Consider the following 27,766-nt stretch of genomic DNA (forward strand, 5'->3'; position numbering starts at 1 on the left):
GAATCCTTTGCAAACCTCAAAATTTGGCTAAAAAAACACATGTTCCTCACATTTCTGTGGCAGAAAGTTCTGGAATCTGAGAGAAGCCACAAATTTCCTTCCACCCAGCGTTCCCCCACGTCTCCTGATAAAAATGATACCTCACTTGTGTGGGTAGGCCTAGCGCCCGCGACAGGAAACGCCCCAAAGCGCAACGTGGACACAGCCAAATTTTTGAAGGAAAACAGAGGTGTTTTTTGCAAAGTGCCTACCTGTAGATTTTGGCCTGTAGCTCAGCTGCCACCTAGGGAAACCTACCAAACCTGTGCATTTCTGAAAACTAGAGACCTAGGGGAATCCAAGATGGGGTGACTTGTGTACCTCGGACCAGGTTCTGTTACCCAGAATCCTTTGCAAACCTCAAAATTTGGCTAAAAAAACACATGTTCCTCACATTTCTGTGGCAGAAAGTTCTGGAATCTGAGAGGAGCCACAAATTTCCTTCCACCCAGCGTTCCCCCCGTCTCCCGATAAAAATGATACCTCACTTGTGTGGGTAGGCCTAGCGCCCGCGACAGGAAACGCCCCAAACCACAACGTGGACACATCCACATTTTTTAAGGAAAACATAGGTGTTTTTTGCAAAGTGCCTACCTGTAGATTTTGGCCTGTAGCTCAGCCGCCACCTAGGGAAACCTACCAAACCTGTGCATTTCTGAAAACTAGAGACCTAGGGGAATCCAAGATGGGGTGACTTGTGTGGCTCGGACCAGGTTCTGTTACCCAGAATCCTTTGCAAACCTCAAAATTTGGCTAAAAAAACACATGTTCCTCACATTTCTGTGGCAGAAAGTTCTGGAATCTGAGAGGAGCCACAAATTTCCTTCCACCCAGTGTTCCCCCACGTCTCCCGATAAAAATGATACCTCACTTGTGTGGGTAGGCCTAGCGCCCGCGACAGGAAACGCCCCAAAGCGCAACATGGACACATCCAAATTTTTGAAGGAAAACAGAGGTGTTTTTTGCAAAGTGCCTACCTGTAGATTTTGGCCTGTAGCTCAGCCGCCACCTAGGGAAACCTACCAAACCTGTGCATTTCTGAAAACTAGAGACCTAGGGGAATCCAAGATGGGGTGACTTGTGTGGCTCGGACCAGGTTCTGTTACCCAGAATCCTTTGCAAACCTCAAAATTTGGCTAAAAAAACACATGTTCCTCACATTTCTGTGGCAGAAAGTTCTGGAATCTGAGAGAAGCCACAAATTTCCTTCCACCCAGCGTTCCCCCACGTCTCCTGATAAAAATGATACCTCACTTGTGTGGGTAGGCCTAGCGCCCGCGACAGGAAAACGCCCCAAAGCGCAACGTGGACACAGCCAAATTTTTGAAGGAAAACAGAGGTGTTTTTTGCAAAGTGCCTACCTGTAGATTTTGGCCTGTAGCTCAGCTGCCACCTAGGGAAACGTACCAAACCTGTGCATTTCTGAAAACTAGAGACCTAGGGGAATCCAAGATGGGGTGACTTGTGTGGCTCGGACCAGGTTCTGTTACCCAGAATCCTTTGCAAACCTCAAAATTTGGCTAAAAAAACACATGTTCCTCACATTTCTGTGGCAGAAAGTTCTGGAATCTGAGAGGAGCCACAAATTTCCTTCCACCCAGCGTTCCCCCCGTCTCCCGATAAAAATGATACCTCACTTGTGTGGGTAGGCCTAGCGCCCGTGACAGGAAACGCCCCAAACCACAACGTGGACACATCCACATTTTTTAAGGAAAACATAGGTGTTTTTTGCAAAGTGCCTACCTGTAGATTTTGGCCTGTAGCTCAGCCGCCACCTAGGGAAACCTACCAAACCTGTGCATTTCTGAAAACTAGAGACCTAGGGGAATCCAAGATGGGGTGACTTGTGTGGCTCGGACCAGGTTCTGTTACCCAGAATCCTTTGCAAACCTCAAAATTTGGCTAAAAAAACACATGTTCCTCACATTTCTGTGGCAGAAAGTTCTGGAATCTGAGAGGAGCCACAAATTTCCTTCCACCCAGCATTCCCCCACGTCTCCCGATAAAAATGATACCTCACTTGTGTGGGTAGGCCTAGCGCCCGCGACAGGAAACGCCCCAAAGCGCAACATGGACACATCCAAATTTTTGAAGGAAAACAGAGGTGTTTTTTGCAAAGTGCCTACCTGTAGATTTTGGCCTGTAGCTCAGCCGCCACCTAGGGAAACCTACCAAACCTGTGCATTTCTGAAAACTAGAGACCTAGGGGAATCCAAGATGGGGTGACTTGTGTGGCTCGGACCAGGTTCTGTTACCCAGAATCCTTCGCAAACCTCAAATTTGGCTAAAAAAACACATGTTCCTCACATATCTGTGGCAGAAAGTTCTGGAATCTGAGAGGAGCCACAAATTTCCTTCCACCCAGCGTTCCCCCACGTCTCCCGATAAAAATGATACCTCACTTGTGTGGGTAGGCCTAGCGCCCGCGTCAGGAAACGCCCCAAAGCGCAACGTGGACACAGCCAAATTTTTGAAGGAAAACAGAGGTGTTTTTTGCAAAGTGCTTACCTGTAGATTTTGGCCTGTAGCTCAGCCGCCACCTAGGGAAACCTACCAAACCTGTGCATTTCTGAAAACTAGAGACCTAGGGGAATCCAAGATGGGGTGACTTGTGTGGCTCGGACCAGGTTCTGTTACCCAGAATCCTTCGCAAACCTCAAAATTTGGCTAAAAAAACACATGTTCCTCACATATCTGTGGCAGAAAGTTCTGGAATCTGAGAGGAGCCACAAATTTCCTTCCACTCAGCGTTCCCCCATGTCTCCCGATAAAAATGATACCTCACTTGTGTGGGTAGGCCTAGCGCCCGCGACAGGAAACACCCCAAAGCGCAACGTGGACACAGCCAACTTTTTGAAGGAAAACAGAGGTGTTTTTTGCAAAGTGCCTACCTGTAGATTTTGGCCTGTAGCTCAGCCGCCACCTAGGGAAACCTACCAAACCTGTGCATTTCTGAAAACTAGAGACCTAGGGGAATCCAAGATGGGGTGACTTGTGTGGCTCGGACCAGGTTCTGTTACCCAGAATCCTTCGCAAACCTCAAAATTTGGCTAAAAAAACACATGTTCCTCACATATCTGTGGCAGAAAGTTCTGGAATCTGAGAGGAGCCACAAATTTCCTTCCACCCAGCGTTCCCCCATGTCTCCCGATAAAAATGATACCTCACTTGTGTGGGTAGGCCTAGCGCCCGCGTCAGGAAACGCCCCAAAGCGCAACGTGGACACAGCCAAATTTTTGAAGGAAAACAGAGGTGTTTTTTGCAAAGTGCTTACCTGTAGATTTTGGCCTGTAGCTCAGCCGCCACCTAGGGAAACCTACCAAACCTGTGCATTTCTGAAAACTAGAGACCTAGGGGAATCCAAGATGGGGTGACTTGTGTGGCTCGGACCAGGTTCTGTTACCCAGAATCCTTCGCAAACCTCAAAATTTGGCTAAAAAAACACATGTTCCTCACATATCTGTGGCAGAAAGTTCTGGAATCTGAGAGGAGCCACAAATTTCCTTCCACTCAGCGTTCCCCCATGTCTCCCGATAAAAATGATACCTCACTTGTGTGGGTAGGCCTAGCGCCCGCGACAGGAAACACCCCAAAGCGCAACGTGGACACAGCCAACTTTTTGAAGGAAAACAGAGGTGTTTTTTGCAAAGTGCCTACCTGTAGATTTTGGCCTGTAGCTCAGCCGCCACCTAGGGAAACCTACCAAACCTGTGCATTTCTGAAAACTAGAGACCTAGGGGAATCCAAGATGGGGTGACTTGTGTGGCTCGGACCAGGTTCTGTTACCCAGAATCCTTCGCAAACCTCAAAATTTGGCTAAAAAAACACATGTTCCTCACATTTCTGTGGCAGAAAGTTCTGGAATCTGAGAGGAGCCACAAATTTCCTTCCACCCAGCGTTCCCCCACGTCTCCCGATAAAAATGATACCTCATTTGTGTGGGTAGGCCTAGCGCCCGCGACAGGAAACGCCCCAAAGCGCAACGTGGACACAGCCACATTTTTGAAGGAAAACAGAGGTGTTTTTTGCAAAGTGCCTACCTGTAGGTTTTGGCCTGTAGCTCAGCCGCCACCTAGGGAAACCTACCAAACCTGTGCTTTTCTGAAAACTAGAGACCTAGGGGAATCCAAGATGGGGTAACTTGTGTGGCTCGGACCAGGTTCTGTTACCCAGAATCCTTCGCAAACCTCAAAATTTGGCTATAAAAACACATGTTCCTCACATTTCTGTGGCAGAAAGTTCTGGAATCTGAGAGGAGCCACAAATTTCCTTCCACCCAGCGTTTCCCCACGTCTCCCGATAAAAATGATACCTCACTTGTGTGGGTAGGCCTAGCGCCCGTGACAGGAAACGCCCCAAAGCACAACGTGGACACATCCAAATTTTTGAAGGAAAACAGAGGTGTTTTTTGCAAAGTGCCTACCTGTAGATTTTGGCCTGTAGCTCAGCCGCCACCTAGGGAAACCTACCGAACCTGTGCATTTCTGAAAACTAGAGACCTAGGGGAATCCAAGATGGGGTGACTTGTGTGGCTCGGACCAGGTTCTGTTACCCAGAATCCTTTGCAAACCTCAAAATTTGGCTAAAAAAACACATGTTCCTACCATTTCTGTGGCAGAAAGTTCTGGAATCTGAGAGGAGCAACAAATTTCCTTCCACCCAGCGTTCCCCCACGTCTCCCGATAAAAATGATACCTCACTTGTGTGGGTAGGCCTAGCGCCCGCGACAGGAAACGCCCCAAAGCGCAACGTGGACACAGCCACATTTTTGAAGGAAAACAGAGGTGTTTTTTGCAAAGTGCCTACCTGTAGGTTTTGGCCTGTAGCTCAGCCGCCACCTAGGGAAACCTACCAAACCTGTGCTTTTCTGAAAACTAGAGACCTAGGGGAATCCAAGATGGGGTAACTTGTGTGGCTCGGACCAGGTTCTGTTACCCAGAATCCTTCGCAAACCTCAAAATTTGGCTATAAAAACACATGTTCCTCACATTTCTGTGGCAGAAAGTTCTGGAATCTGAGAGGAGCCACAAATTTCCTTCCACCCAGCGTTTCCCCACGTCTCCCGATAAAAATGATACCTCACTTGTGTGGGTAGGCCTAGCGCCCGTGACAGGAAACGCCCCAAAGCACAACGTGGACACATCCAAATTTTTGAAGGAAAACAGAGGTGTTTTTTGCAAAGTGCCTACCTGTAGATTTTGGCCTGTAGCTCAGCCGCCACCTAGGGAAACCTACCGAACCTGTGCATTTGTGAAAACTAGAGACCTAGGGGAATCCAAGATGGGGTGACTTGTGTGGCTCGGACCAGGTTCTGTTACCCAGAATCCTTTGCAAACCTCAAAATTTGGCTAAAAAAACACATGTTCCTACCATTTCTGTGGCAGAAAGTTCTGGAATCTGAGAGGAGCAACAAATTTCCTTCCACCCAGCGTTCCCCCACGTCTCCCGATAAAAATGATACCTCACTTGTGTGGGTAGGCCTAGCGCCCGCGACAGGAAACGCCCCAAAGCGCAACGTGGACACAGCCAAATTTTTGAAGGAAAACAGAGGTGTTTTTTGCAAAGTGCCTACCTGTAGATTTTGGCCTGTAGCTCAGCCGCCACCTAGGGAAACCTACCAAACCTGTGCATTTCTGAAAACTAGAGACCTAGGGGAATCCAAGATGGGGTGACTTGTGTGGCTCGGACCAGGTTCTGTTACCCAGAATCCTTTGCAAACCTCAAAATTTGGCTAAAAAAACACATGTTCCTCACATTTCTGTGGCAGAAAGTTCTGGAATCTGAGAGGAGCCACAAATTTCCTTCTACCCAGCGTTCCCCCACGTCTCCCGATAAAAATGATACCTCACTTGTGTGGGTAGGCCTAGCGCCCGCGACAGGAAACGCCCAAAAGCGCAACATGGACACATCCAAATTTTTGAAGGAAAACAGAGGTGTTTTTTGCAAAGTGCCTACCTGTAGATTTTGGCCTGTAGCTCAGCCGCCACCTAGGGAAACCTACCAAACCTGTGCATTTCTGAAAACTAGAGACCTAGGGGAATCCAAGATGGGGTGACTTGTGTGGCTCGGACCAGGTTCTGTTACCCAGAATCCTTTGCAAACCTCAAAATTTGGCTAAAAAAACACATGTTCCTCACATTTCTGTGGCAGAAAGTTCTGGAATCTGAGAGGAGCCACAAATTTCCTTCCACCCAGCGTTCCCCCACGTCTCCCGATAAAAATGATACCTCAGTTGTGTGGGTAGGCCTAGCGCCCGCGACAGGAAACGCCCCAAAGCGCAACGTGGACACAGCCAAATTTTTGAAGGAAAACAGAGGTGTTTTTTGCAAAGTGCCTACCTGTAGATTTTGGCCTGTAGCTCAGCTGCCACCTAGGGAAACCTACCAAACCTGTGCATTTCTGAAAACTAGAGACCTAGGGGAATCCATGATGGGGTGACTTGTGTGGCTCGGACCAGGTTCTGTTACCCAGAATCCTTTGCAAACCTCAAAATTTGGCTAAAAAATCACATGTTCCTCACATTTCTGTGGCAGAAAGTTCTGGCATCTGAGAGGAGCCACAAATTTCCTTCTACCCAGCGTTCCCCCACGTCTCCCGATAAAAATTATACCTCACTTGTGTGGGTAGGCCTAGCGCCCGCGACAGGAAACGCCCCAAAGCGCAACGTGGACACATCCAAATTTTTGAAGGAAAACAGAGGTGTTTTTTGCAAAGTGCCTACCTGTAGAGTTTGGCCTGTAGCTCAGCCGCCACCTAGGGAAACCTACCAAACCTGTGCATTTCTGAAAACTAGAGACCTAGGGGAATCCAAGGTGGGGTGACTTGTGTGGCTCGGACCAGGTTCTGTTACCCAGAATCCTTTGCAAACCTCAAAATTTGGCTAAAAAAACACATGTTCCTCACATTTCTGTGGCAGAAAGTTCTGGAATCTGAGAGGAGCCGCAAATTTCCTTCCACCCAGCGTTCCCCCACGTCTCCCGATAAAAATGATACCTCACTTGTGTGGGTAGGCCTAGCGCCCGCGACAGGAAACGCCCCAAAGCGCAACGTGGACACAGCCAAATTTTTGAAGGAAAACAGAGGTGTTTTTTGCAAAGTGCCTACCTGTAGATTTTGGCCTGTAGCTCAGCCGCCACCTAGGGAAACCTACCATACCTGTGCATTTCTGAAAACTAGAGACCTAGGGGAATCCAAGATGGGGTGACTTGTGTGGCTCGGACCAGGTTCTGTTACCCAGAATCCTTTGCAAACCTCAAAATTTGGCTAAAAAAACACATGTTCCTCACATTTCTGTGGCAGAAAGTTCTGGAATCTGAGAGAAGCCACAAATTTCTTTCCACCCAGCGTTCCCCCACATCTCCTGATAAAAATGATACCTCACTTGTGTGGGTAGGCCTAGCGCCCGCGACAGGAAACGCCCCAAAGCGCAACGTGGACACAGCCAAATTTTTGAAGGAAAACAGAGGTGTTTTTTGCAAAGTGCCTACCTGTAGATTTTGGCCTGTAGCTCAGCTGCCACCTAGGGAAACCTACCAAACCTGTGCATTTCTGAAAACTAGAGACCTAGGGGAATCCAAGATGGGGTGACTTGTGTGGCTTGGACGAGGTTCTGTTACCCAGAATCCTTTGCAAACCTCAAAATGTGGCTAAAAAAACACATGTTCCTCACATTTCTGTGGCTGAAAGTTCTGGAATCTGAGAGGAGCCACAAATTTCCTTCCACCCAGCGTTCCCCCCGTCTCCCGATAAAAATGATACCTCACTTGTGTGGGTAGGCCTAGCGCCCGCGACAGGAAACGCCCCAAACCACAACGTGGACACATCCACATTTTTTAAGGAAAACATAGGTGTTTTTTGCAAAGTGCCTACCTGTAGATTTTGGCCTGTAGCTCAGCCGCCACCTAGGGAAACCTACCAAACCTGTGCATTTCTGAAAACTAGAGACCTAGGGGAATCCAAGATGGGGTGACTTGTGTGGCTCGGACCAGGTTCTGTTACCCAGAATCCTTTGCAAACCTCAAAATTTGGCTAAAAAAACACATGTTCCTCACATTTCTGTGGCAGAAAGTTCTGGAATCTGAGAGGAGCCACAAATTTCCTTCCACCCAGCGTTCCCCCACATCTCCCGATAAAAATGATACCTCACTTGTGTGGGTAGGCCTAGCGCCCGCGACAGGAAACGCCCCAAAGCGCAACATGGACACATCCAAATTTTTGAAGGAAAACAGAGGTGTTTTTTGCAAAGTGCCTACCTGTAGATTTTGGCCTGTAGCTCAGCCGCCACCTAGGGAAACCTACCAAACCTGTGCATTTCTGAAAACTAGAGACCTAGGGGAATCCAAGATGGGGTGACTTGTGTGGCTCGGACCAGGTTCTGTTACCCAGAATCCTTCGCAAACCTCAAATTTGGCTAAAAAAACACATGTTCCTCACATATCTGTGGCAGAAAGTTCTGGAATCTGAGAGGAGCCACAAATTTCCTTCCACCCAGCGTTCCCCCACGTCTCCCGATAGAAATGATACCTCACTTGTGTGGGTAGGCCTAGCGCCCGCGTCAGGAAACGCCCCAAAGCGCAACGTGGACACAGCCAAATTTTTGAAGGAAAACAGAGGTGTTTTTTGCAAAGTGCTTACCTGTAGATTTTGGCCTGTAGCTCAGCCGCCACCTAGGGAAACCTACCAAACCTGTGCATTTCTGAAAACTAGAGACCTAGGGGAATCCAAGATGGGGTGACTTGTGTGGCTCGGACCAGGTTCTGTTACCCAGAATCCTTCGCAAACCTCAAAATTTGGCTAAAAAAACACATGTTCCTCACATTTCTGTGGCAGAAAGTTCTGGAATCTGAGAGGAGCCACAAATTTCCTTCCACTCAGCGTTCCCCCATGTCTCCCGATAAAAATGATACCTCACTTGTGTGGGTAGGCCTAGCGCCCGCGACAGGAAACACCCCAAAGCGCAACGTGGACACAGCCAACTTTTTGAAGGAAAACAGAGGTGTTTTTTGCAAAGTGCCTACCTGTAGATTTTGGCCTGTAGCTCAGCCGCCACCTAGGGAAACCTACCAAACCTGTGCATTTCTGAAAACTAGAGACCTAGGGGAATCCAAGATGGGGTGACTTGTGTGGCTCGGACCAGGTTCTGTTACCCAGAATCCTTCGCAAACCTCAAAATTTGGCTAAAAAAACACATGTTCCTCACATTTCTGTGGCAGAAAGTTCTGGAATCTGAGAGGAGCCACAAATTTCCTTCCACCCAGCGTTCCCCCACGTCTCCCGATAAAAATGATACCTCATTTGTGTGGGTAGGCCTAGCGCCCGCGACAGGAAACGCCCCAATGCGCAACGTGGACACAGCCACATTTTTGAAGGAAAACAGAGGTGTTTTTTGCAAAGTGCCTACCTGTAGGTTTTGGCCTGTAGCTCAGCCGCCACCTAGGGAAACCTACCAAACCTGTGCTTTTCTGAAAACTAGAGACCTAGGGGAATCCAAGATGGGGTAACTTGTGTGGCTCGGACCAGGTTCTGTTACCCAGAATCCTTCGCAAACCTCAAAATTTGGCTATAAAAACACATGTTCCTCACATTTCTGTGGCAGAAAGTTCTGGAATCTGAGAGGAGCCACAAATTTCCTTCCACCCAGCGTTTCCCCACGTCTCCCGATAAAAATGATACCTCACTTGTGTGGGTAGGCCTAGCGCCCGTGACAGGAAACGCCCCAAAGCACAACGTGGACACATCCAAATTTTTGAAGGAAAACAGAGGTGTTTTTTGCAAAGTGCCTACCTGTAGATTTTGGCCTGTAGCTCAGCCGCCACCTAGGGAAACCTACCGAACCTGTGCATTTCTGAAAACTAGAGACCTAGGGGAATCCAAGATGGGGTGACTTGTGTGGCTCGGACCAGGTTCTGTTACCCAGAATCCTTTGCAAACCTCAAAATTTGGCTAAAAAAACACATGTTCCTACCATTTCTGTGGCAGAAAGTTCTGGAATCTGAGAGGAGCAACAAATTTCCTTCCACCCAGCGTTCCCCCACGTCTCCCGATAAAAATGATACCTCACTTGTGTGGGTAGGCCTAGCGCCCGCGACAGGAAACGCCCCAAAGCGCAACGTGGACACAGCCAAATTTTTGAAGGAAAACAGAGGTGTTTTTTGCAAAGTGCCTACCTGTAGATTTTGGCCTGTAGCTCAGCCGCCACCTAGGGAAACCTACCAAACCTGTGCATTTCTGAAAACTAGAGACCTAGGGGAATCCAAGATGGGGTGACTTGTGTGGCTCGGACCAGGTTCTGTTACCCAGAATCCTTTGCAAACCTCAAAATTTGGCTAAAAAAACACATGTTCCTCACATTTCTGTGGCAGAAAGTTCTGGAATCTGAGAGGAGCCACAAATTTCCTTCTACCCAGCGTTCCCCCTCGTCTCCCGATAAAAATGATACCTCACTTGTGTGGGTAGGCCTAGCGCCCGCGACAGGAAACGCCCAAAAGCGCAACATGGACACATCCAAATTTTTGAAGGAAAACAGAGGTGTTTTTTGCAAAGTGCCTACCTGTAGATTTTGGCCTGTAGCTCAGCCGCCACCTAGGGAAACCTACCAAACCTGTGCATTTCTGAAAACTAGAGACCTAGGGGAATCCAAGATGGGGTGACTTGTGTGGCTCGGACCAGGTTCTGTTACCCAGAATCCTTTGCAAACCTCAAAATTTGGCTAAAAAAACACATGTTCCTCACATTTCTGTGGCAGAAAGTTCTGGAATCTGAGAGGAGCCACAAATTTCCTTCCACCCAGCGTTCCCCCACGTCTCCCGATAAAAATGATACCTCACTTGTGTGGGTAGGCCTAGCGCCCGCGACAGGAAACGCCCCAAAGCGCAACGTGGACACAGCCAAATTTTTTAAGGAAAACAGAGGTGTTTTTTGCAAAGTGCCTACCTGTAGATTTTGGCCTGTAGCTCAGCTGCCACCTAGGGAAACCTACCAAACCTGTGCATTTCTGAAAACTAGAGACCTAGGGGAATCCATGATGGGGTGACTTGTGTGGCTCGGACCAGGTTCTGTTACCCAGAATCCTTTGCAAACCTCAAAATTTGGCTGAAAAATCACATGTTCCTCACATTTCTGTGGCAGAAAGTTCTGGAATCTGAGAGGAGCCACAAATTTCCTTCTACCCAGCGTTCCCCCACGTCTCCCGATAAAAATTATACCTCACTTGTGTGGGTAGGCCTAGCGCCCGCGACAGGAAACGCCCCAAAGCGCAACGTGGACACATCCAAATTTTTGAAGGAAAACAGAGGTGTTTTTTGCAAAGTGCCTACCTGTAGAGTTTGGCCTGTAGCTCAGCCGCCACCTAGGGAAACCTACCAAACCTGTGCATTTCTGAAAACTAGAGACCTAGGGGAATCCAAGATGGGGTGACTTGTGTGGCTCGGACCAGGTTCTGTTACCCAGTATCCTTTGCAAACCTCAAAATTTGGCTAAAAAAACACATGTTCCTCACATTTCTGTGGCAGAAAGTTCTGGAATCTGAGAGGAGCCGCAAATTTCCTTCCACCCAGCGTTCCCCCACGTCTCCCGATAAAAATGATACCTCACTTGTGTGGGTAGGCCTAGCGCCCGCGACAGGAAACGCCCCAAAGCGCAACGTGGACACAACCAAATTTTTTAAGGAAAACAGAGGTGTTTTTTGCAAAGTGCCTACCTGTAGATTTTGGCCTGTAGCTCAGCCGCCACCTAGGGAAACCTACCATACCTGTGCATTTCTGAAAACTAGAGACCTAGGGGAATCCAAGATGGGGTGACTTGTGTGGCTCGGACCAGGTTCTGTTACCCAGAATCCTTTGCAAACCTCAAAATTTGGCTAAAAAAACACATGTTCCTCACATTTCTGTGGCAGAAAGTTCTGGAATCTGAGAGAAGCCACAAATTTCCTTCCACCCAGCGTTCCCCCACGTCTCCTGATAAAAATGATACCTCACTTGTGTGGGTAGGCCTAGCGCCCGCGACAGGAAACGCCCCAAAGCGCAACGTGGACACAGCCAAATTTTTGAAGGAAAACAGAGGTGTTTTTTGCAAAGTGCCTACCTGTAGATTTTGGCCTGTAGCTCAGCTGCCACCTAGGGAAACCTACCAAACCTGTGCATTTCTGAAAACTAGAGACCTAGGGGAATCCAAGATGGGGTGACTTGTGTGGCTCGGACCAGGTTCTGTTACCCAGAATCCTTTGCAAACCTCAAAATTTGGCTAAAAAAACACATGTTCCTCACATTTCTGTGGCAGAAAGTTCTGGAATCTGAGAGGAGCCACAAATTTCCTTCCACCCAGCGTTCCCCCCGTCTCCCGATAAAAATGATACCTCACTTGTGTGGGTAGGCCTAGCGCCCGCGACAGGAAACGCCCCAAACCACAACGTGGACACATCCACATTTTTTAAGGAAAACATAGGTGTTTTTTGCAAAGTGCCTACCTGTAGATTTTGGCCTGTAGCTCAGCCGCCACCTAGGGAAACCTACCAAACCTGTGCATTTCTGAAAACTAGAGACCTAGGGGAATCCAAGATGGGGTGACTTGTGTGGCTCGGACCAGGTTCTGTTACCCAGAATCCTTTGCAAACCTCAAAATTTGGCTAAAAAAACACATGTTCCTCACATTTCTGTGGCAGAAAGTTCTGGAATCTGAGAGGAGCCACAAATTTCCTTCCACCCAGCGTTCCCCCACGTCTCCCGATAAAAATGATACCTCACTTGTGTGGGTAGGCCTAGCGCCCGCGACAGGAAACGCCCCAAAGCGCAACATGGACACATCCAAATTTTTGAAGGAAAACAGAGGTGTTTTTTGCAAAGTGCCTACCTGTAGATTTTGGCCTGTAGCTCAGCCGCCACCTAGGGAAACCTACCAAACCTGTGCATTTCTGAAAACTAGAGACCTAGGGGAATCCAAGATGGGGTGACTTGTGTGGCTCGGACCAGGTTCTGTTACCCAGAATCCTTTGCAAACCTCAAAATTTGGCTAAAAAAACACATGTTCCTCACATTTCTGTGGCAGAAAGTTCTGGAATCTGAGAGGAGCCACAAATTTCCTTCCACCCAGCGTTCCCCCACGTCTCCCGATAAAAATGATACCTCACTTGTGTGGGTAGGCCTAGCGCCCGCGACAGGAAACGCCCCAAAGCGCAACGTGGACACAGCCAAATTTTTGAAGGAAAACAGAGGTGTTTTTTGCAAAGTGCCTACCTGTAGATTTTGGCCTGTAGCTCAGCTGCCACCTAGGGAAACCTACCAAATCTGTGCATTTCTGAAAACTAGAGACCTAGGGGAATCCAAGATGGGGTGACTTGTGTGGCTCGGACCAGGTTCTGTTACCCAGAATCCTTTGCAAACCTCAAAATCTGGCTAAAAAATCACATGTTCCTCACATTTCTGTGGCAGAAAGTTCTGGAATCTGAGAGGAGCCACAAATTTCCTTCTACCCAGCGTTCCCCCATGTCTCCCGATAAAAATGATACCTCACTTGTGTGGGTAGGCCTAGCGCCCGCGACAGGAAACGCCCCAAAGCGCAACGTGGACACATCCAAATTTTTGAAGGAAATCAGAGGTGTTTTTTGCAAAGTGCCTACCTGTAGAGTTTGGCCTGTAGCTCAGCCGCCACCTAGGGAAACCTACCAAACCTGTGCATTTCTGAAAACTAGAGACCTAGGGGAATCCAAGATGGGGTGACTTGTGTGGCTCGGACCAGGTTCTGTTACCCAGAATCCTTTGCAAACCTCAAAATTTGGCTAAAAAAACACATGTTCCTCACATTTCTGTGGCAGAAAGTTCTGGAATCTGAGAGGAGCCGCAAATTTCCTTCCACCCAGCGTTCCCCCACGTCTCCCGATAAAAATGATACCTCACTTGTGTGGGTAGGCCTAGCGCCCGCGACAGGAAACGCCCCAAAGCGCAACGTGGACACAGCCAAATTTTTGAAGGAAAACAGAGGTGTTTTTTGCAAAGTGCCTACCTGTAGATTTTGGCCTGTAGCTCAGCCGCCACCTAGGGAAACCTACCATACCTGTGCATTTCTGAAAACTAGAGACCTAGGGGAATCCAAGATGGGGTGACTTGTGTGGCTCGGACCAGGTTCTGTTACCCAGAATCCTTTGCAAACCTCAAAATTTGGCTAAAAAAACACATGTTCCTCACATTTCTGTGGCAGAAAGTTCTGGAATCTGAGAGAAGCCACAAATTTCCTTCCACCCAGCGTTCCCCCACGTCTCCTGATAAAAATGATACCTCACTTGTGTGGGTAGGCCTAGCGCCCGCGACAGGAAACGCCCCAAAGCGCAACGTGGACACAGCCAAATTTTTGAAGGAAAACAGAGGTGTTTTTTGCAAAGTGCCTACCTGTAGATTTTGGCCTGTAGCTCAGCTGCCACCTAGGGAAACGTACCAAACCTGTGCATTTCTGAAAACTAGAGACCTAGGGGAATCCAAGATGGGGTGACTTGTGTGGCTCGGACCAGGTTCTGTTACCCAGAATCCTTTGCAAACCTCAAAATTTGGCTAAAAAAACACATGTTCCTCACATTTCTGTGGCAGAAAGTTCTGGAATCTGAGAGGAGCCACAAATTTCCTTCCACTCAGCGTTCCCCCCGTCTCCCGATAAAAATGATACCTCACTTGTGTGGGTAGGCCTAGCGCCCGTGACAGGAAACGCCCCAAACCACAACGTGGACACATCCACATTTTTTAAGGAAAACATAGGTGTTTTTTGCAAAGTGCCTACCTGTAGATTTTGGCCTGTAGCTCAGCCGCCACCTAGGGAAACCTACCAAACCTGTGCATTTCTGAAAACTAGAGACCTAGGGGAATCCAAGATGGGGTGACTTGTGTGGCTCGGACCAGGTTCTGTTACCCAGAATCCTTTGCAAACCTCAAAATTTGGCTAAAAAAACACATGTTCCTCACATTTCTGTGGCAGAAAGTTCTGGAATCTGAGAGGAGCCACAAATTTCCTTCCACCCAGCATTCCCCCACGTCTCCCGATAAAAATGATACCTCACTTGTGTGGGTAGGCCTAGCGCCCGCGACAGGAAACGCCCCAAAGCGCAACATGGACACATCCAAATTTTTGAAGGAAAACAGAGGTGTTTTTTGCAAAGTGCCTACCTGTAGATTTTGGCCTGTAGCTCAGCCGCCACCTAGGGAAACCTACCAAACCTGTGCATTTCTGAAAACTAGAGACCTAGGGGAATCCAAGATGGGGTGACTTGTGTGGCTCGGACCAGGTTCTGTTACCCAGAATCCTTCGCAAACCTCAAATTTGGCTAAAAAAACACATGTTCCTCACATATCTGTGGCAGAAAGTTCTGGAATCTGAGAGGAGCCACAAATTTCCTTCCACCCAGCGTTCCCCCACGTCTCCCGATAAAAATGATACCTCACTTGTGTGGGTAGGCCTAGCGCCCGCGTCAGGAAACGCCCCAAAGCGCAACGTGGACACAGCCAAATTTTTGAAGGAAAACAGAGGTGTTTTTTGCAAAGTGCTTACCTGTAGATTTTGGCCTGTAGCTCAGCCGCCACCTAGGGAAACCTACCAAACCTGTGCATTTCTGAAAACTAGAGACCTAGGGGAATCCAAGATGGGGTGACTTGTGTGGCTCGGACCAGATTCTGTTACCCAGAATCCTTCGCAAACCTCAAAATTTGGCTAAAAAAACACATGTTCCTCACATATCTGTGGCAGAAAGTTCTGGAATCTGAGAGGAGCCACAAATTTCCTTCCACTCAGCGTTCCCCCATGTCTCCCGATAAAAATGATACCTCACTTGTGTGGGTAGGCCTAGCGCCCGCGACAGGAAACACCCCAAAGCGCAACGTGGACACAGCCAACTTTTTGAAGGAAAACAGAGGTGTTTTTTGCAAAGTGCCTACCTGTAGATTTTGGCCTGTAGCTCAGCCGCCACCTAGGGAAACCTACCAAACCTGTGCATTTCTGAAAACTAGAGACCTAGGGGAATCCAAGATGGGGTGACTTGTGTGGCTCGGACCAGGTTCTGTTACCCAGAATCCTTCGCAAACCTCAAAATTTGGCTAAAAAAACACATGTTCCTCACATTTCTGTGGCAGAAAGTTCTGGAATCTGAGAGGAGCCACAAATTTCCTTCCACCCAGCGTTCCCCCACGTCTCCCGATAAAAATGATACCTCATTTGTGTGGGTAGGCCTAGCGCCCGCGACAGGAAACGCCCCAAAGCGCAACGTGGACACAGCCACAATTTTGAAGGAAAACAGAGGTGTTTTTTGCAAAGTGCCTACCTGTAGGTTTTGGCCTGTAGCTCAGCCGCCACCTAGGGAAACCTACCAAACCTGTGCTTTTCTGAAAACTAGAGACCTAGGGGAATCCAAGATGGGGTAACTTGTGTGGCTCGGACCAGGTTCTGTTACCCAGAATCCTTCGCAAACCTCAAAATTTGGCTATAAAAACACATGTTCCTCACATTTCTGTGGCAGAAAGTTCTGGAATCTGAGAGGAGCCACAAATTTCCTTCCACCCAGCGTTTCCCCACGTCTCCCGATAAAAATGATACCTCACTTGTGTGGGTAGGCCTAGCGCCCGTGACAGGAAACGCCCCAAAGCACAACGTGGACACATCCAAATTTTTGAAGGAAAACAGAGGTGTTTTTTGCAAAGTGCCTACCTGTAGATTTTGGCCTGTAGCTCAGCCGCCACCTAGGGAAACCTACCGAACCTGTGCATTTCTGAAAACTAGAGACCTAGGGGAATCCAAGATGGGGTGACTTGTGTGGCTCGGACCAGGTTCTGTTACCCAGAATCCTTTGCAAACCTCAAAATTTGGCTAAAAAAAACACATGTTCCTACCATTTCTGTGGCAGAAAGTTCTGGAATCTGAGAAGAGCAACAAATTTCCTTCCACCCAGCGTTCCCCCACGTCTCCCGATAAAAATGATACCTCACTTGTGTGGGTAGGCCTAGCGCCCGCGACAGGAAACGCCCCAAAGCGCAACGTGGACACAGCCAAATTTTTGAAGGAAAACAGAGGTGTTTTTTGCAAAGTGCCTACCTGTAGATTTTGGCCTGTAGCTCAGCCGCCACCTAGGGAAACCTACCAAACCTGTGCATTTCTGAAAACTAGAGACCTAGGGGAATCCAAGATGGGGTGACTTGTGTGGCTCGGACCAGGTTCTGTTACCCAGAATCCTTTGCAAACCTCAAAATTTGGCTAAAAAAACACATGTTCCTCACATTTCTGTGGCAGAAAGTTCTGGAATCTGAGAGGAGCCACAAATTTCCTTCTACCCAGCGTTCCCCCACGTCTCCCGATAAAAATGATACCTCACTTGTGTGGGTAGGCCTAGCGCCCGCGACAGGAAACGCCCAAAAGCGCAACATGGACACATCCAAATTTTTGAAGGAAAACAGAGGTGTTTTTTGCAAAGTGCCTACCTGTAGATTTTGGCCTGTAGCTCAGCCGCCACCTAGGGAAACCTACCAAACCTGTGCATTTCTGAAAACTAGAGACCTAGGGGAATCCAAGATGGGGTGACTTGTGTGGCTCGGACCAGGTTCTGTTACCCAGAATCCTTTGCAAACCTCAAAATTTGGCTAAAAAAACACATGTTCCTCACATTTCTGTGGCAGAAAGTTCTGGAATCTGAGAGGAGCCACAAATTTCCTTCCACCCAGCGTTCCCCCACGTCTCCCGATAAAAATGATACCTCAGTTGTGTGGGTAGGCCTAGCGCCCGCGACAGGAAACGCCCCAAAGCGCAACGTGGACACAGCCAAATTTTTGAAGGAAAACAGAGGTGTTTTTTGCAAAGTGCCTACCTGTAGATTTTGGCCTGTAGCTCAGCTGCCACCTAGGGAAACCTACCAAACCTGTGCATTTCTGAAAACTAGAGACCTAGGGGAATCCATGATGGGGTGACTTGTGTGGCTCGGACCAGGTTCTGTTACCCAGAATCCTTTGCAAACCTCAAAATTTGGCTAAAAAATCACATGTTCCTCACATTTCTGTGGCAGAAAGTTCTGGAATCTGAGAGGAGCCACAAATTTCCTTCTACCCAGCGTTCCCCCACGTCTCCCGATAAAAATTATACCTCACTTGTGTGGGTAGGCCTAGCGCCCGCGACAGGAAACGCCCCAAAGCGCAACGTGGACACATCCAAATTTTTGAAGGAAAACAGAGGTGTTTTTTGCAAAGTGCCTACCTGTAGAGTTTGGCCTGTAGCTCAGCCGCCACCTAGGGAAACCTACCAAACCTGTGCATTTCTGAAAACTAGAGACCTAGGGGAATCCAAGATGGGGTGACTTGTGTGGCTCGGACCAGGTTCTGTTACCCAGTATCCTTTGCAAACCTCAAAATTTGGCTAAAAAAACACATGTTCCTCACATTTCTGTGGCAGAAAGTTCTGGAATCTGAGAGGAGCCGCAAATTTCCTTCCACCCAGCGTTCCCCCACGTCTCCCGATAAAAATGATACCTCACTTGTGTGGGTAGGCCTAGCGCCCGCGACAGGAAACGCCCCAAAGCGCAACGTGGACACAGCCAAATTTTTTAAGGAAAACAGAGGTGTTTTTTGCAAAGTGCCTACCTGTAGATTTTGGCCTGTAGCTCAGCCGCCACCTAGGGAAACCTACCATACCTGTGCATTTCTGAAAACTAGAGACCTAGGGGAATCCAAGATGGGGTGACTTGTGTGGCTCGGACCAGGTTCTGTTACCCAGAATCCTTTGCAAACCTCAAAATTTGGCTTAAAAAACACATGTTCCTCACATTTCTGTGGCAGAAAGTTCTGGAATCTGAGAGAAGCCACAAATTTCCTTCCACCCAGCGTTCCCCCACGTCTCCTGATAAAAATGATACCTCACTTGTGTGGGTAGGCCTAGCGCCCGCGACAGGAAACGCCCCAAAGCGCAACGTGGACACAGCCAAATTTTTGAAGGAAAACAGAGGTGTTTTTTGCAAAGTGCCTACCTGTAGATTTTGGCCTGTAGCTCAGCTGCCACCTAGGGAAACCTACCAAACCTGTGCATTTCTGAAAACTAGAGACCTAGGGGAATCCAAGATGGGGTGACTTGTGTGGCTCGGACCAGGTTCTGTTACCCAGAATCCTTTGCAAACCTCAAAATTTGGCTAAAAAAACACATGTTCCTCACATTTCTGTGGCAGAAAGTTCTGGAATCTGAGAGGAGCCACAAATTTCCTTCCACCCAGCGTTCCCCCCGTCTCCCGATAAAAATGATACCTCACTTGTGTGGGTAGGCCTAGCGCCCGCGACAGGAAACGCCCCAAACCACAACGTGGACACATCCACATTTTTTAAGGAAAACATAGGTGTTTTTTGCAAAGTGCCTACCTGTAGATTTTGGCCTGTAGCTCAGCCGCCACCTAGGGAAACCTACCAAACCTGTGCATTTCTGAAAACTAGAGACCTAGGGGAATCCAAGATGGGGTGACTTGTGTGGCTCGGACCAGGTTCTGTTACCCAGAATCCTTTGCAAACCTCAAAATTTGGCTAAAAAAACACATGTTCCTCACATTTCTGTGGCAGAAAGTTCTGGAATCTGAGAGGAGCCACAAATTTCCTTCCACCCAGCGTTCCCCCACGTCTCCCGATAAAAATGATACCTCACTTGTGTGGGTAGGCCTAGCGCCCGCGACAGGAAACGCCCCAAAGCGCAACATGGACACATCCAAATTTTTGAAGGAAAACAGAGGTGTTTTTTGCAAAGTGCCTACCTGTAGATTTTGGCCTGTAGCTCAGCCGCCACCTAGGGAAACCTACCAAACCTGTGCATTTCTGAAAACTAGAGACCTAGGGGAATCCAAGATGGGGTGACTTGTGTGGCTCGGACCAGGTTCTGTTACCCAGAATCCTTTGCAAACCTCAAAATTTGGCTAAAAAAACACATGTTCCTCACATTTCTGTGGCAGAAAGTTCTGGAATCTGAGAGGAGCCACAAATTTCCTTCCACCCAGCGTTCCCCCACGTCTCCCGATAAAAATGATACCTCACTTGTGTGGGTAGGCCTAGCGCCCGCGACAGGAAACGCCCCAAAGCGCAACGTGGACACAGCCAAATTTTTGAAGGAAAACAGAGGTGTTTTTTGCAAAGTGCCTACCTGTAGATTTTGGCCTGTAGCTCAGCTGCCACCTAGGGAAACCTACCAAATCTGTGCATTTCTGAAAACTAGAGACCTAGGGGAATCCAAGATGGGGTGACTTGTGTGGCTCGGACCAGGTTCTGTTACCCAGAATCCTTTGCAAACCTCAAAATCTGGCTAAAAAATCACATGTTCCTCACATTTCTGTGGCAGAAAGTTCTGGAATCTGAGAGGAGCCACAAATTTCCTTCTACCCAGCGTTCCCCCATGTCTCCCGATAAAAATGATACCTCACTTGTGTGGGTAGGCCTAGCGCCCGCGACAGGAAACGCCCCAAAGCGCAACGTGGACACATCCAAATTTTTGAAGGAAATCAGAGGTGTTTTTTGCAAAGTGCCTACCTGTAGAGTTTGGCCTGTAGCTCAGCCGCCACCTAGGGAAACCTACCAAACCTGTGCATTTCTGAAAACTAGAGACCTAGGGGAATCCAAGATGGGGTGACTTGTGTGGCTCGGACCAGGTTCTGTTACCCAGAATCCTTTGCAAACCTCAAAATCTGGCTAAAAAATCACATGTTCCTCACATTTCTGTGGCAGAAAGTTCTGGAATCTGAGAGGAGCCACAAATTTCCTTCTACCCAGCGTTCCCCCATGTCTCCCGATAAAAATGATACCTCACTTGTGTGGGTAGGCCTAGCGCCCGCGACAGGAAACGCCCCAAAGCGCAACGTGGACACATCCAAATTTTTGAAGGAAATCAGAGGTGTTTTTTGCAAAGTGCCTACCTGTAGAGTTTGGCCTGTAGCTCAGCCGCCACCTAGGGAAACCTACCAAACCTGTGCATTTCTGAAAACTAGAGACCTAGGGGAATCCAAGATGGGGTGACTTGTGTGGCTCGGACCAGGTTCTGTTACCCAGAATCCTTTGCAAACCTCAAAATTTGGCTAAAAAAACACATGTTCCTCACATTTCTGTGGCAGAAAGTTCTGGAATCTGAGAGGAGCCGCAAATTTCCTTCCACCCAGCGTTCCCCCACGTCTCCCGATAAAAATGATACCTCACTTGTGTGGGTAGGCCTAGCGCCCGCGACAGGAAACGCCCCAAAGCGCAACGTGGACACAGCCAAATTTTTGAAGGAAAACAGAGGTGTTTTTTGCAAAGTGCCTACCTGTAGATTTTGGCCTGTAGCTCAGCCACCACCTAGGGAAACCTACCATACCTGTGCATTTCTGAAAACTAGAGACCTAGGGGAATCCAAGATGGGGTGACTTGTGTGGCTCGGACCAGGTTCTGTTACCCAGAATCCTTTGCAAACCTCAAAATTTGGCTAAAAAAACACATGTTCCTCACATTTCTGTGGCAGAAAGTTCTGGAATCTGAGAGAAGCCACAAATTTCCTTCCACCCAGCGTTCCCCCACGTCTCCTGATAAAAATGATACCTCACTTGTGTGGGTAGGCCTAGCGCCCGCGACAGGAAACGCCCCAAAGCGCAACGTGGACACAGCAAAATTTTTGAAGGAAAACAGAGGTGTTTTTTGCAAAGTGCCTACCTGTAGATTTTGGCCTGTAGCTCAGCCGCCACCTAGGGAAACCTACAAAACCTGTGCATTTCTGAAAACTAGAGACCTAGGGGAATCCAAGATGGGGTGACTTGTGTGGCTCGGACCAGGTTCTGTTACCCAGAATCCTTTGCAAACCTCAAAATTTGGCTAAAAAAACACATGTTCCTCACATTTCTGTGGCAGAAAGTTCTGGAATCTGAGAGGAGCCACAAATTTCCTTCCACCCAGCGTTCCCCCCGTCTCCCGATAAAAATGATACCTCACTTGTGTGGGTAGGCCTAGCGCCCGCGACAGGAAACGCCCCAAACCACAACGTGGACACATCCACATTTTTTAAGGAAAACATAGGTGTTTTTTGCAAAGTGCCTACCTGTAGATTTTGGCCTGTAGCTCAGCCGCCACCTAGGGAAACCTACCAAACCTGTGCATTTCTGAAAACTAGAGACCTAGGGGAATCCAAGATGGGGTGACTTGTGTGGCTCGGACCAGGTTCTGTTACCCAGAATCCTTTGCAAACCTCAAAATTTGGCTAAAAAAAACACATGTTCCTCACATTTCTGTGGCAGAAAGTTCTGGAATCTGAGAGGAGCCACAAATTTCCTTCCACCCAGTGTTCCCCCAAGTCTCCCGATAAAAATGATACCTCACTTGTGTGGGTAGGCCTAGCGCTCGCGACAGGAAATGGCCCAAAACACAACGTGGACACATCACATTTTTTCATAGAAAACAGTGCCTACCTGTGGATTTTGGCCTCTAGCTCAGCCGGCACCTAGGGAAACCTAGCAAAGCAGCGCATTTTTAAAAACTAGAGACCTAGGGGAATCCAAGATGGGGTGATTTGCGGGGCTCTGACCAGGTTCTGTTACCCAGAATCCTTTGCAAACATAAAAATTTGGCCAAAAAGCAATTTTTCCTCTCATTTCGGTGACAGAAAGTTCTGGAATCTGAGAGGAGCCACAAATTTCCTTCCACCCAGCGTTCCCCTAAGTCTCTCGATAAAAATGGTACCTAACTTGTGTGGGTAGGCCTAGCGCCCACGAAAGGAAATGGCCCAAAACACAACGTGGACACAACATATTTTTTCACAGAAAACAGAGGTGTTTTTTGCAAAGTGCCTACCTTTGGATTTTGGCCTCTAGCTCAGCCGGCCCGGGGGGGGGGGGGAAATGCCCTAAAATAAATTTGACCCCCCACCCCCCCAAACCCCCCCTGCCCAGGAGCGACCCTTGCCTACGGGGTCGCTCCCCCTGCGTGACATTGGCGCCAAAAAACAAATCCCCGGTGCCTAGTGGTTTCTGCCCCCTTGGGGCAGATTGACCTAAAATCGACCAATCTGCCCCCAAGGGGGGCAGAAATGGTCTAAATACAATTTGCCCCCAGGGGAGCGACCCTTGCCTGATGGGTCGCTCCCCATCTCTAAAAAAACCCAAACAAACCAAAAAAAAAACACACAAAAAAAATTTGCCCTGGCGCCTAGAGGTTTCTGCCCCCCCTGGGGGTAGATAGGCTTAATACCAATAGGCCGATCTGCCCCCAGGGGGGGCAGAGATGGCCTAAAATAATTTTGCCCTCACTACTCCCCCCCGAGCGACCCTTGCCTACAAGGTCGCTCCCCTTGCGTGATGGCGCAAAAAAAGATCCCTGGTGCCTAGTGGTTTCTGCCCCCCTTGGGGGCAGATTGACCTAAAATCGGCCGATCTGCCCCCAAAGCGGGCAGAAATGGCCTAAATACATTTTGCCCCTCCAGGGGAGCGACCCTTGTCCAAGGGGTCACTCCCAATCTGTAAAACAAAAAAAACAAAAAAATCCCTGGTGCCTAGTGGTTGGGGGCAGATCAGCCGAATCAAAATAGGCTGATCTACCCCCCAGGGGGGCAGAAATGGCCTAAAATAATCCCCCCCCCCCCAGGGAGCGACCCTTGCCTAAGGGGTCGCTCCCCTTGCGTGAAATTCACGCAAAAAAAAAAAACTCCCTGGTGTCTAATGGTTTCTGCCCCCCTTGGGGGCAGATTGGCCTCATCAAAATAGGCCAATCTGCCCCCAAGGGGGGCAGAAATGGCCTAAATATAATTTGCCCCCTAGGGGAGCGACCCTTTCCTAAGGGGTCGCTCCCCACCTAAAAAAAAAAAGAAAACATAACAAAAAGAAAAAAAAAAAAAGAAATGATCCCTGGTGCCTAGAGGTTTCTGCCCCCGGGGGGGCAGAAAAGGCCTTCCCAAAAAAATTCCCCCCCTGGGAGCGACCCTTGCCCAAGGGGTCGCTCCCGTTGTGTGAAATGCGCGCAAAAGAAAAAACTCCCTGGTGTCTAATGGTTTCTGCCCCCCTTGGGGGCAGATTGGCCTCATCAAAATAGGCCAATCTGCCCCCAAGGGGGGCAGAAATGGCCTAAATATATATTGCCCCGTAGGGGAGTGACCCTTGCCTAAGGGATCGCTCCCCACCTAAAAAAAAAAAAACATCATAAAAAAAAAAAAAAAAAAAAAAAAAAAAGCTCCCTTGTGCCTAGAGGTTTCTGCCCCCCCTGGGGGCAGATCGGCCTAATAGGCCAATCTGCCCCCAGGGGGGGCAGAAAAGGCCTTCCTAAAAAAATGCCCCCCCTGGGAGCGACCCTTGCCCAAGGGGTCGCTCCCTTTTGACAGTTTCATTGAAAAAAAAAAAATCCCTGGTGTCTAGTGGGGTTTCAAAAGCCGGATTGCAAGCAATCCGGCTTTTGAAACCCTGTGAGAGACTTCAAAGGGAAGGAAATACATTTCCTTCCCTTTGAAGCCTCTCGGGGCCTCCCCCATGGGATTGAAAGAGAAATGCAGAGCATTTCTCTTTCAATCGCGCTGGAAGCTCTGCTTCCAGCGCGATGGGGGAGACCCTGTGACTAATCAGCGCACGTTCGTGTGCTGACGTCACAGGGGGGGTTGGGGAGGTCGGGGGTGGGAGGGGAAGGGCTTCCCCTTCCATCCCTGACTTGGGGGGGGTGGGGAGAACCCCACAGAGGGAGCGCTAGCGCTCCCTCTGGGCTCTGTGCACAGGACGTAATGGTTACGTCCTGGGCACAGCAGCACTGTGCCTCAGGACGTAACCATTACGTCCTGGGCACAGAAGGGGTTAATATTATGTGTGAAAAATAAATCTTGTTTGTTTTACATTTATGGTACACAGAGATCTTTTTGAATTCTTTTTAAGTTGGTTATATTCCGTGGAAGTCTAGGTTACTTTCCCCTTGCACTGACCTCTAATACTATTACTGTTATGAAGTAAGGCATCCACCGAGATGAACCTGTGGACCCGCATTTAGGTTCAGTACATTGCCTGTACCATAGGATTCCGATTCCCATTGTCGGTAGGTTTGGGCAGGTAGAGGGGGAGTAACCCCAGTGAGAAATTGGCAACTCGATTTTCCCCCATGATGGGGGATCGCGGACCCAGGTGTGCATGAACACCAAGTGTGCTAGTCAGAGAGCCATGCAATTGTGCTCCATGCTCCACGGATGGGAGATCCTGACCCCCTCCTGACCTGTGGATGATAAGTTTATTAATGGCTAAACAGGGTCTGGCGGGCCCCAGACAAAGGCTTTGATGGCCTTGTTCCCTTGCCAGAGTTTTGAGAGGGGGATCAACAGGGGCAGCATGCCCAGTGTGTAGGTCAAGCGAGGGAAAGTCACCATTTTCACTGCTTGCACGTGGCCACACAGGGACAGGTTCAGGTGCAACCATGTATCAAACTGTAGCCACATCACTCCAGGAGCAGATTGAGGTTGTCCTCCGCCATGTGCTCCAGGACCACATTGACGTAGATGCCCAGATATTTGAGACAGGCTACTTTCCATTGGAATGGGAATCCAGTGACGGCAGCACATGTGGCAACCCTCGAGAGCAGAAGGGCCCTGCTTTTACCCAGTTGACTTTGGGTGCGAGCAAGATGGCCACACTCAATTTCTGGGGGGAGGGGTCACCGGATTATCCACCACACCAAGGGGCAGAAGCTGTGGATCTCCTTACCCACACAGTCTCACTGCAGTTTTGGCACCTCCGCTTCTGTGAGGTGCATTTGCAGGAGGAGGGCTATGCAAACATGTTGGGAATTCTGGTGTGCTAGGACTCTCTTGCGTTTGATATAATTTGTAAGGCCATTAACATTCCAGGAGATGACATTTATGGTCAGAACGTGAGGCCATCAGGGATAGTGCTCCCTTGTGGGGGAGGGGTGGTGTGGGCTAAGTGGTATTGCCTGTCAGGCCTCTCAGGGGAAACCCATCAGGAGCCGCTGCCAGAAAAGGGCGGGGTTCACTAGGGACAATCGAGGTGGAAAGCAGGCAGAACAGGAGGGCAGAGAGAGGGGCAGTTAGATGGGAAAAAGAACTAGGAGAAAGAGAGAAAGGAGGAAACAGGTGGAACAAGGACAGGGAGGAGGGGGAATGGAAGGTGTCAGTGAAGGAAAAACAAGGTGTTTGGAATCACAACTACAACCAAATACACTTGCAAAAACGTAAGAAAATGGGCCTGGTAGCAGAAAAAAACTGTAGTCAGCAGGTCTGAACCTGAGGAGCCGCCAAGCATGGGAGGCCCCAGGGTACAACAGATGGGTGTGGAGGCCATCCAGTGGGGGCTTGAAAGGGGTGCCAGAGTGGGTGCCGGGGTAGGAGGATGCTGCATGGATAACAGCAGATTGTTGAGGAAGGTGTGGGGGCTTAGGGTCAGACCACTGATCATGTGGGATGGGTAGGTATGTGAGGGAAAAAGGGGAAGGATCGCGGGTTGCATGAAACAGTGGAGCTGCGGGTGCACAGGGTGGCATGTGGGGGCTGTTGCTACTAACGAGTGGGCCACAGCGTTCTCAGCATTAACAGTAAAACAACAAACTAGTATCAAGCCAACAGTAGTAATAAACAGGCATGCAATTCTCAGCCAGCAGGCTGGGGGTGTCCAGGACATAACCTCGTGGTGGCTTGCATCGTGGCCAATAATTCAACAGGTGTGCTCGGCTTCAGTGGTGAGCGGGATTTATTGCAACCCCTGTCCTGTGTATGCTCAGCTACCACCTTGAGCGCCTTCTCTCTGCATATTGTGTGCTCTGTCCTGGTGCTGGTGTCAGGCTTCCTGGGGAGAATGGTCTTTTCCAAGGCCAGGTGGGGCACAAAATAATGTTCATGGTTCTCTTGCACAGCCCACCCAGGAATGTCTGGAGCACCTCAGGGTCGTAGAAGTACCTGGATGTCGAAGAGCAAGGCTGGCCTGTGCCTGTTGTTCATTTCCTTGGAGAAATCAGTAGCAATTCGGATCTTGTGGATTTCGTAATCATGAGGTCCAAGTGCCCACACCATCAGGATCAGCAGTGCTCGTTCTTGTCTGAGGTAGCAGGCTATGATGGGTCTCTCTCCCCCTTATTCCAGTGGCCTGCTCGGCTGGATTCTGTGAGCCCTCCGCAATTGCATTGGGGGAAGGAAAGCGATTCCAGTGAGGGTGAGTAACTAGTCATGAAGAAAGCCCCTGACATTGGTGCCCTCTACCTTTTCCAGGCTGCCAAAGAAGCAGGCATTGTTCCTGTGGATGTGGTCCTCGAGGTCAACAATCATATTCTGTTGGCCCTGGATTTCTGGGTCTCTTGCAGGAAGAAGCTCTGCTCTGGCTTTGAGAGAGGTCGAGCAGTGGTCCAGACCCTCCACTTTGTCATGAAAGCTCGAGATCTTCGCATTGATCTACTTTGTCTCCTCCGTTAGATCAGTCATCTTCACATCCATGGCCTCCAGCTGGTGCCCACTGCTGTTATTTCCTTGAGTATCACGTTCCTGGTGACTTCCAAGGGGCCTGATGGGGGAAGAGCACGGATCTGGTTTTCCGTAATAGCAGCTGCCACTGCAGAGGTGGGTGTCGGGGGTGTGCAAGGCTGTGAAGCCGTGCCTCTTGTCTTTGCTCACCCTGTCATGCTATGACCATAGCTATCACAGCTAGGATACTGTCACCCATTGCCATTGTCACGCCTGATTGTAGGAGCATGCCAGCTGGGCCCCAGACTGTCCCAGACGTGACTCCATGGGGCCATGGGTCCTCTCAAGCAAAAGGGTAGTCAAT

The sequence above is a fragment of the Pleurodeles waltl genome, chromosome 2_2, assembly GCF_031143425.1.
Source record: "Pleurodeles waltl isolate 20211129_DDA chromosome 2_2, aPleWal1.hap1.20221129, whole genome shotgun sequence".
NCBI classification, from domain to species: Eukaryota; Metazoa; Chordata; class Amphibia; order Caudata; family Salamandridae; genus Pleurodeles; species Pleurodeles waltl.